Consider the following 9,942-nt stretch of genomic DNA (forward strand, 5'->3'; position numbering starts at 1 on the left):
TAAATCTGTATCCCATAGAAATACCTATGAATTTTGTTCTGTCTTTTCATAAATCAAGGTGAACATGAACCAATTGATACACCAGACACATATTCCCAAAGAACATCCTAGTAATATCAATCACCTCACAATAATCTTCATCATATGATAGCGAAACAAGATATTGTGGAATCACAAACGATGAGATGAATATGTTTGTGACTACTTTTTATCTTGCCTATCGGAGATTAAATCTCGAGAAAATCTTAGAGAACATAATACTCAATACGATAAAATACAACAAGATCAGAACATGCAACAATAGAGAAAATAGTTGGGTTTGGCTTCACAATCCCAATGAAGTCTTTAAGTCGTTAACCTATAATGGTTTTAGGAAAAACCTAGGTTAAAGGAGAATCGACTCTAGTCGCAACTAGTATCACACAGGAGGTGTGGGGATTATGTTTCCCATTTGCTAGAGTTCTCCCTTAAATAGTCTTCAAATCAGGGTTTGCAATCAATGTTACCTTGGTACAAAGCATTCAATATTCACCGTTAGATGAAAACCTGATTAGACTCAAGCTAATATCTTTCAACCGTTAGATAGAACTTAGGTTGTTACACACAAATGAAAAGTGACTTCATTTAGATATGGGTAACCGCACCTAAATATGTACACCTTGTTGGCTCAACAATAGTTAACCGAAGTTAGCCATACAAACACTTTCATATCAACCTTGTTTATCTTAACACAACTAATTCAAATGACTCAAAAGAAACTAGTTATAGAGTTGTTCAATTGTTTATATTCTCATAGAAGTATACAAGACACAATTGAAGCAAAATCGATTTTGATTCACTCGAATTAATTCATGAACATTATATCCACGGTTTGCAAAAGATTGCATTCCTTATTTTATAAATGTATTACATCATGACAAAACCGATTTTAGAACATAACCTACTCAAGTATGCAAACAGGTACGCATACCTAAGTAGCCGGACTTGGTCTGGGTTTGCCAGTATGCGGACGGGTACGCATACAGTCGTGCTCCATCATACTCAGATGAATTCCTGGACTTGAACTTACACCGGTACGCATAAGGGTATGCATACTAAGTTCCCGGACTTCAACTGACAAACCAGTACGCATACAAGTATGCATACTATGGCTCTCGGACTTGAAATAACTTGCAACAGTTGGCATACAAGTACGCATACTGTACTATATACAATCATGGTTAATTTTTCTAAACTCCAATTTCAATCATTGAAACATTCTTAGAAGACGACAATAGATGTCTCACACAAATTATTAGCTTCAAAGCAATTTTTAAGTAATCGATAAATCAATGCAAAACATTCTGAGTCTACATCAAATGACTGTCTTACACAAATCATGTAAGATGTTACCAGATGATTTTCACATGATCATCTTTTAACTTTCGTCAAGAATATAAGATGAACTTGGTTAAAGCGAAAGCTTACCAACACATATTTCGAGAAATGTAAGCGAGTCAAACTCAGCTTGAAATATCAAATGTGTATAATATGACTTTTGTCTCAAATAGGAGATAGAGTAGATAGACTTTTGAGTGATAGATGAGTTCAAGTCTCCACATACCTTTTTTTTGATGAAGTTCCACAAGCTCCCCTTAGCAGTTCTTCGTCTTCAATCGATGAACGCCGTGGAGTCTAAATCTCAACTACACATTTTATCCTAATCCGAGACTTAGCTATAAGTATATTAGAAATTAGGACCTAAAGTTTTGGCAACTAAACTTGACAAACAAGCTTGAGATAGCAACGCTTGCGAGTTCGACCGAGCAGTGCTCTAACATAGATTTTCGTAATCTCTGTCAGGCAAGATAGATAGTAATCGCAAAGTTCTATTCGTCTCAGACTTTGTGATTCCTCAAGATAGATATATGAAAACTGATCTTAATTAATCTTTTGAAGATTTTTCTTGAGAGGTGGTTAAGAATGTAGAATGCTCTTGGAGAGTCGTAAGTTCCGGATTGTGAGGTTTGCTAGCTTTGTCTATTGAAAACAGATTTCCTCACCTTAATCTTTGATCTAAATGGAAATCAAATAGGCTTATCTGTTAGAGGAAGATTAGTATCAAAAGTCTTCACTTCGGCTGAAGCAACTCTTAGGCTGTAAAGGATGTCAGCTAAGGGAATCAAGTGTGTAGAGCCTGGCGGGATTCAAGAGACGAAAGGAGCGCGACTGTAACCGAATCACTTGGAGGGTGGGTTCTATTTTTACAAGGACCTTAGAACAGTTGGACCAAGTTAACAAGACCAAAAAAACACATATATTCTAATACTAGGACTATACGATAGTTTCTACCTTTCTTAATTCTTGTTTTGTCTTGACCTAGTTGGCAAACTGCTTACCGATTTTTGTCAAATCTACCAAATAACGTCTTTAAAAAAATAAAAAATAAAATAAAATTGTCTTCTAGGATTTTAACACTTCGTCTCATAGTGACTAACTACTTAAATTTTAAAGAGTCAGAATGCTAAAACACTTCATCCCGTGGTCTTTGATCTTAGAAGAATATAATATATAGGATGAACTTTGGTAAGATTAAGGTAAAGCTATATCTCTAGAATGTATAATGTAGAAAAAAGCAACCGCCGTGAGGGATGATTTATGATCAATCCTGTTAAAGGGGCGGCATGTTCCATTGGAGGGGAGGCAATGGTGATAGCAATGTCCCTCTTATTGGTTAGGGGATGTCTTATAGGGGGTGTAAATTGACCAGATTACCCTACTCCTATTTATCCTAATGGAATCAGAAAAATCAAAACAGTTTTTTTGATTTTTTTCATCTTCTCTTCTCTTCTCCTCCTCCATTAAAAATTAGGGGTTTTGTTTATTATGTTTGATTTAAGTTAGTTTTGTATCAAAAATTAGGGGTTTGGATCAAAATTTAAATTGAAATTTCTGTGTTGCATGTGAGTTACGGTTGGTAATAACTCCAATTGGAACCGTAACTATAGATTTGGTTGATGTTACGGTTCATTTAACTCAAATACCAACCGTAAGTTCTTGATTTTGAGATAAAATATTCAGTTACGAATTTTTTTTCCAACCGTAAATTACTTACGGTTGGTCTCGTTACTTAAGTTACGAACCGTAAGTTGTCCTGGATGTTTCATTTTCTTTTTACGTACGGTTTGTAATTGCATCACTGTTACCAACCGTATTTGAGTTACGACTTGTAACTCAAATAACCTTACCAACCGTAGGTTAATTACGGTTGATCTCGATTCATTAGTTACCAACCGTAATTTGTTACGGTTGCTATATGTTGTCATTCCACCAACCGTAACTGGTATTACGATTGGGTTTTCCCCAAATTGAACCAGTTACGGTTGGTATTCAATACTTTTGGAATCGTAACTGAGAGTTACGGTTGGTAACGAGCTAAATTCCAACCGTAAGTTCTTCTGAAATTTTAAAAGTTTCGATTTTTTTTACGTACTTTAGATAATTTTGAGCGAAAAAAATCTAATGGGAACTAATTTAGAGATTCAGCCATCTCAAATTTGTCACTGGAATCACTCATTTTGGTTGAGTGAATCAAAATCTAAGGTTTCACAAAAATGTCTTTTTTCTTCTCCTCACAACTTTTTTTTTCAACTCTAAAAATCTGATTTTAGAGTTATTATAAGTGAAAATTAATTATCAACACTAATCTTGATTATCATCACTAATCTTGATTATTAATAATAAGGGTTAATTGGTCATTTCCATATTTTTTTGATAAGGGATGGCATGAATTACCATGTAATGACCCTTTTTGTCTTATTAGGTTTCCGCCCCTCTAATGGATCATGTCGCCCCTTTAACAGGATTGTTTACGATAGCAAAGCTTTGGTGAGCAGAGATAAGTATCCGACCGGATATTGAATATTCAGTAATATACTTTTTGGGTCCACCTTTTAACTTACTTATTTCTGATTTTAAGGTTTGTTATTTTTATACCTACCTTTAAACTTTTCGGATCTAATCAAAACATAGCCGAAGGCAATAATATCCCGTGTTGATTGGATTTTCCTTGGCCAAAGCTTTGCCAATCTTAGAGGCGTTGGCAAAACCTTGGTTGTCCAAATTACTTGCTTTAAATCATTATCACAACCCTAGCTCTAGGGATGGTCATGGGGCGGGTATGCATATCCCAGTCACTGCACCGTTCATAAAAAAAATACCCATATCCGTCCCGTTATCCACATGAATTGGGACGGGGCGGGTGTCCCATGGATTACCCGTAACACTGAGCTAACACATGAATTTATATATAACCAAAACTTAAATATGATTCAATCAAAAATAATAATGTAAGAAAAACGCCTTCTAAAATCTTAAATTCAGTAATTTATCTTAAAGTGAACAAAAGAACCTGTTAATGACTTATTAATTTTTCTACTTTTTTCTTTTTCATTCTATCTTCGTCCATGTCAACCATTTCATTGTCTGCTTCATTTTCTCTATTTTAACTTTTAGAGAATGTGTCTGATCACAACAAAAGAGTGAAAGTGATGAATGTACAAGAACGATCAAGAATACAATAAAATGAAAGAAAGCTCGACTAAGTGATGGAAGTATAAAAATTCAATACCAATTTTTGCATAAAAGTCTACATCCCTATAATATGAAAGGTACGGGCGGGTATGGGATGGGGACCTTGAATCCCGTCCCCGTACCATACCCGTAGCTTAGGTTTCGAGTATTACCCATACCCGACCCCATTCCCGTATCTTAGGTTTCGAGTATTACCCATACCCGACCCCATCCCCATTTGTGCGGGTAAAACCCTACCCAAATGGAACGGGTATCCACGGGATTGGGTTTGGGTGGGGCAAATGGCCAATCCTACCTAGCTCGCAACTAAAATCACAACTAGGTAACTAAAAATATTACTTTCATGTTAGGTGTGTTTTTAGAAGTGACAACAACACTTGTGCTGGTAAAATTGTATAAGGAATTAATTTTGGACAAAAAGCTTGATATATTAAAACCCATATTTTGATTATGGCATCTCTGACTACATTTCAGATATTTCTCTCATATTTGGAATCTTCCCAAGATTGGATTTTTCATTTTGACAATTTCTCATGGAAGATTGTCAACTCGAGATTTTTGAGAAGGTTTGGTGTTGATGTTCATGCTAATATATTGTGTGATCTTTAATAAGTCAGAATCTTGCTTTCATGTTTTTATACATCACAAAATTGGTTAAAAAGACTAAAATCAATAATTCCTGGGTGAAATGGACAGATAGATTTTGATACTGTTTAAATGGACAAAAATGTAAAAATAGGCAGGATGTAACCAGTTTCATCGTGCCCATTTTCAAATATTTTTTCTTATTTTTAATTTACACAGGATGTATCCAGTTTCATCCTTGCCAGTTTCATCCTTACTATTTTTTTTGGCCATTTTGCCCAAATTAGTTTTTACTCGTCCATTTGAACCGTGATTTAAAAATATTTGGACAAATGACCCATTTTCACGTTTATACATTATGTCTTTACCAAACATATTTGGAAGATGTTTCAAGATAAGTTGCATTGGTTTTTTCCGATGCCCATGGATGTGCCCATTGCATTTCAATCTCGTCATGTCTCGGAAAAATAAGGAAACACCTTCCATGTGGAAACTCATTTATGCTACAATCATTTGAAGTAGTTGGAAAGGGAGCAATGCCAAATTATTTGTTAACAAAGCTAGTAATCAAGTGTCAATTTAAAAAGTGGTTATCTACTTTTCTGTGTATATTTCTATAAACGAGTTTGAGTCTATTAACCATGTGGACACAATGAATAACTGACATAATTTATTTTTTGATCCCCCTATGCTTTTGATAGCTTATGATCCTTAACTTATAATCTTTTATTTTTCTGTTTGAGGTTGGTATAAAACTCTTATACCTTTTCTTTTTCATCAATAAATTCCCGTCTTTGCTGATCAAAAACAAGCATGAGTATAAGAAGTCAAGGCATATACACCTAAGATACACCGGAAAATAATCTCGTAAAACTCTTTCAAGAATATAGCTTAATCTATATCGTGAATGTCATGAATTACTAGACCTGTCATTTTCCAATGAGATTATCCAGGAGATTTTATTCGAATTTTTCCGAGTAGGTGAAATAAAAATTTGTGTGCAAATGATACTATCTAAGTATGCGGAAGATAAAAACTATCATTTATTAGTCTTATTTTCTATTTTATTTGAGCAAGGATTTTTATTTTTCTTGAGTTTTAGTATATTTTCTAATTGGATAAGATGTTGTTTTGTCATTTGTTGATTTCTTTTGACATATTTCTTCACTATTTGGGTGATTTTAACTTCAATTTTTGGGTGATTCTCTTCGCTTGAAAAAACTGATTATTTCTTCACTTTAATGGTGATTCATTCGATTTTGTTGGTTTATTATTTGATATTTAAGAACATCGACGATTCAACATAGCACTACTTTGAGTTCATCTTAAGTACAACGGATTTAGGGCATCTAGGTTTTTCGTTCATATATACAAGATCAAGGGCAAGCGCTCCTTTCTTTTTTGAGCATCTCTTATTGAAGAAGATAAAAATTCAAAATGGTCAAATCTAATTCGAGAATATACCTTATTTTCTCTCTACTTCTCACACAAATATTGGGTACCTTTTCGGTATTTGCTCATTGTCTTCGAGATTTACACATGTTATTGGTATCTTTATTTGTATTTGTCTTTTGATTTCTTGTATTTTGAAGTTCTTTTACTTGTAAATAATCATGTATTTACTTTTTATATTGAATGAAATGTGGTCTAATTGTCCATAAAAAAATTACAGGAAGATATGGGTAAGACTAAAATTGTTGTACATTAACATTGAAATTCTGATATGCAATATTCTTAAGATACACCTAGGTTTTGCTTAGTTTATGTTGGAACCACTTGCAAACTGAATCAAAAGATTACTCTACGGATACTACCAATGGCTAAGCTATAGACAAGAAATAAATTTACACAAATATATTTTTTACAAGTGAAAGTGTTGTTTAGGAGGAGGAAATAAGAGCATTTCCAACGTAGTTTTGGGCATATAAAAAAAAATTAAAGAAACCTATACTTTTTAAGATTCTTTCAAAAAAATAATAATTGTGGTTTATAATTAAAACTTAATTTGATTTAGCCAATTGGATTGGATGGGAGTATCTATTTTTAGATACTCCGATCCAAGCCCACATCTTGTTTTTTGAATTTATAAAACTGTTATTTTTAATCTTCCTAATAAAAAAAAGAAAATTGTATACATATTCATACTTAATCAAGCTCTAATGGTGATGGTTTTTAAGACATAAATTATGTTTAGAATTTATGTGGGTCATATTAATAAACTTTATCGTACTTTAATTTTTTTCATCTTCACCTAGGATACATATCCAAACACGATGCTTTAAGTATCTTTTAGAGGCACACTTGGATATAATTCTCAAACACGTTGTCAATTTCCCTCTCGAGGTATTAGCCCAATATCCCATGAGGGTTGTACCATTTAATGCACATTAAGAGACTGTAAAATTGAGCTTTTGACTAATAATCTTTCTTGATTTACTTTTTTTTTTGAAGTCATAGGTTTGTCTATAATTTTTGAAATCTAAATATTCTAATTTGTATACCAACTCACAAACAAATAGTAGCGGAATCTATTATCTGGTTAGAGGTTTTGATCCGATCTTTAAGTCAAGTTATCTTAGACCATGATAAGAGCATAAAATGTGGTATATTTCCCTGTAAATAAAGGTGAATGAACTATATGAAGCAAATTAAAAATACCTCAAAACTTATTATCCATTGCCGGCATGAGAATGTATCCTGTGGCATGTTTTGTTGTGAAAAAAATATTAAGTGTGTCGTATATTGTATGCTATAATGTCCAGAACACCCCCCCTCCCCGCCACACGCACACACAAAAGAAAAAAAAGGCATGGCTGAACACGTGTCATAACATATATAAATAGCATGTTGTGTCGTCCCAACACGCTTGCACACCTAAGATCTTTGCAGACATATATAATGAGTAATTCAATGAGATTTAATAACTACAGATTTATCAAAATTAATAATAATTTTACATATAACATTATTTGATGCATAATATTTAAAAATAAGCGTGCAACCGATTCTATATGATACCAAATACATTATATCTATTTATCGTCGAATGAGTGTCTTTTATGACAACAATTTATTTTTCAGAAAAGTATGCTATTATACTTACATAAACTTATAGTATGTTTTTTATATCATCAATATTATTTTTCTTGAAAATTTTTCAGTAACTTAGTACACTCAGATGTTTTATGTATTGCTATAGAACTTAGTCAACATATCAATTGGCAAAAATAGAGATATTTATGTGAATATACATAAAAATTATGGTGTGTAATGTCGTGTTTACGGGTGTTGTGACATGCTTTTTTATCATGTTGCATCATGTTACTTAACGTTTTATGTTGTGCTTGTGTCGTGTTCTCTATCAATGTATTTATTAGATTGGCACATCACAACACGTCCATAGTAACGTTAACAATTTTGATGCTTGATAGTTGTTTCGTAACAGAGCTGCAATTGCGTGCATTACTCGTGATGCCCATAGGGGAGACAAATATGTATGGCGGAGATGTTATGTATTATTTTTTTAACCTTCCTATATGAAAGTAGATGGAGGAATGTATCTTCCGGCTTCCTCGGGAGTTTTACATTTCTGAACCAACGGTAGTGTCGTGGTTGTTATCTGCTAGGTCTCGGTTGCGAATATAAGATCATGTTGTCCATTGGGTTTCGTATTTTGCGTGAGGCATAGAGCACCTTTTCAATGGATCCAATATTAGCAGCGATGGTCATGACCGAGCCTATAGAGGACGGTTGTTCAGATACGATGATCTTATGGAAGACTATTTCACATACTTTTAACCACAAAATGATAGACCTATATACCATAATGATTATTTCGTGTATTTTACGTGCAATACTACAATTTCACGTTTTCATGCGTCACACATGCTAGATCTAGCTTTTCAAAATTACGTCAAGTTATATCAAGTCATGATATGTTTTGGCATCCTACTTGTATGCTTACCGGAACCTAGTTTTCAGCAACTGTTTTTATAGTGAGACTGAAGAGAGTTTTTTTTTTTTTTTTGCACAAATAGTGAGACAAAACAGTTGGTTGTTCATTTTTTGTTGGAAGAACTTTTTTCTTTTTTGCTAAGAACTTAGTTACGTAATTATAACATTTCTTATGGGATCTGTAGGTGATTCTTCATAGTAGTGTATCTTAATTAGAGATTTCACAGACCAAGTAGTCTTTGAGGATCCTATTATTGATGTTTTTCACATGAAAGCATAACAAAGTATAAACGAAGTAGTGAGAGAGAAGAGCATGAAAGTAGAATAAATATCTATTCATTTGGGTTCGACCCTTAGCTTGGAGTATAATCTTATTTATAGATATATATCATGGGGATATATCATATATATCACATGATTTGGTGTTATTTAAGAGCACATAAATGAAGTTACATACATGTAAGATTATTTTAACAATGGAATCGCATCTAACACCTTAAACATGCCCATGAGATTTTAAACATAAATATCGACAATAATATCTAATGTGTGTACGCGTAGCATTGGGATCAATTATGTAGCCGCTAAAAACCAAACTAGTGAATCTAGCAAGGGTTGTGGTGCGCTCAAGAAAATCCATTTGTATAAGATAAATAAATGTCAGTTAAGAAAAATGCGTGCTAAAATTGTAAAAATGTTGATAATGTAAAAGTGTTGATAATGTAAATGGCGCAAGTGATTTAACGTGGTCCAGAGAAGCCTATATCCATGGGGATAATGAGTTTGAGATCTTACTATTGATTGTTAAGGTTACAATGAGATCTTGGCACA

This window comes from Papaver somniferum, chromosome 7, assembly GCF_003573695.1.
Source record: "Papaver somniferum cultivar HN1 chromosome 7, ASM357369v1, whole genome shotgun sequence".
Classification (NCBI taxonomy): Eukaryota; Viridiplantae; Streptophyta; class Magnoliopsida; order Ranunculales; family Papaveraceae; genus Papaver; species Papaver somniferum.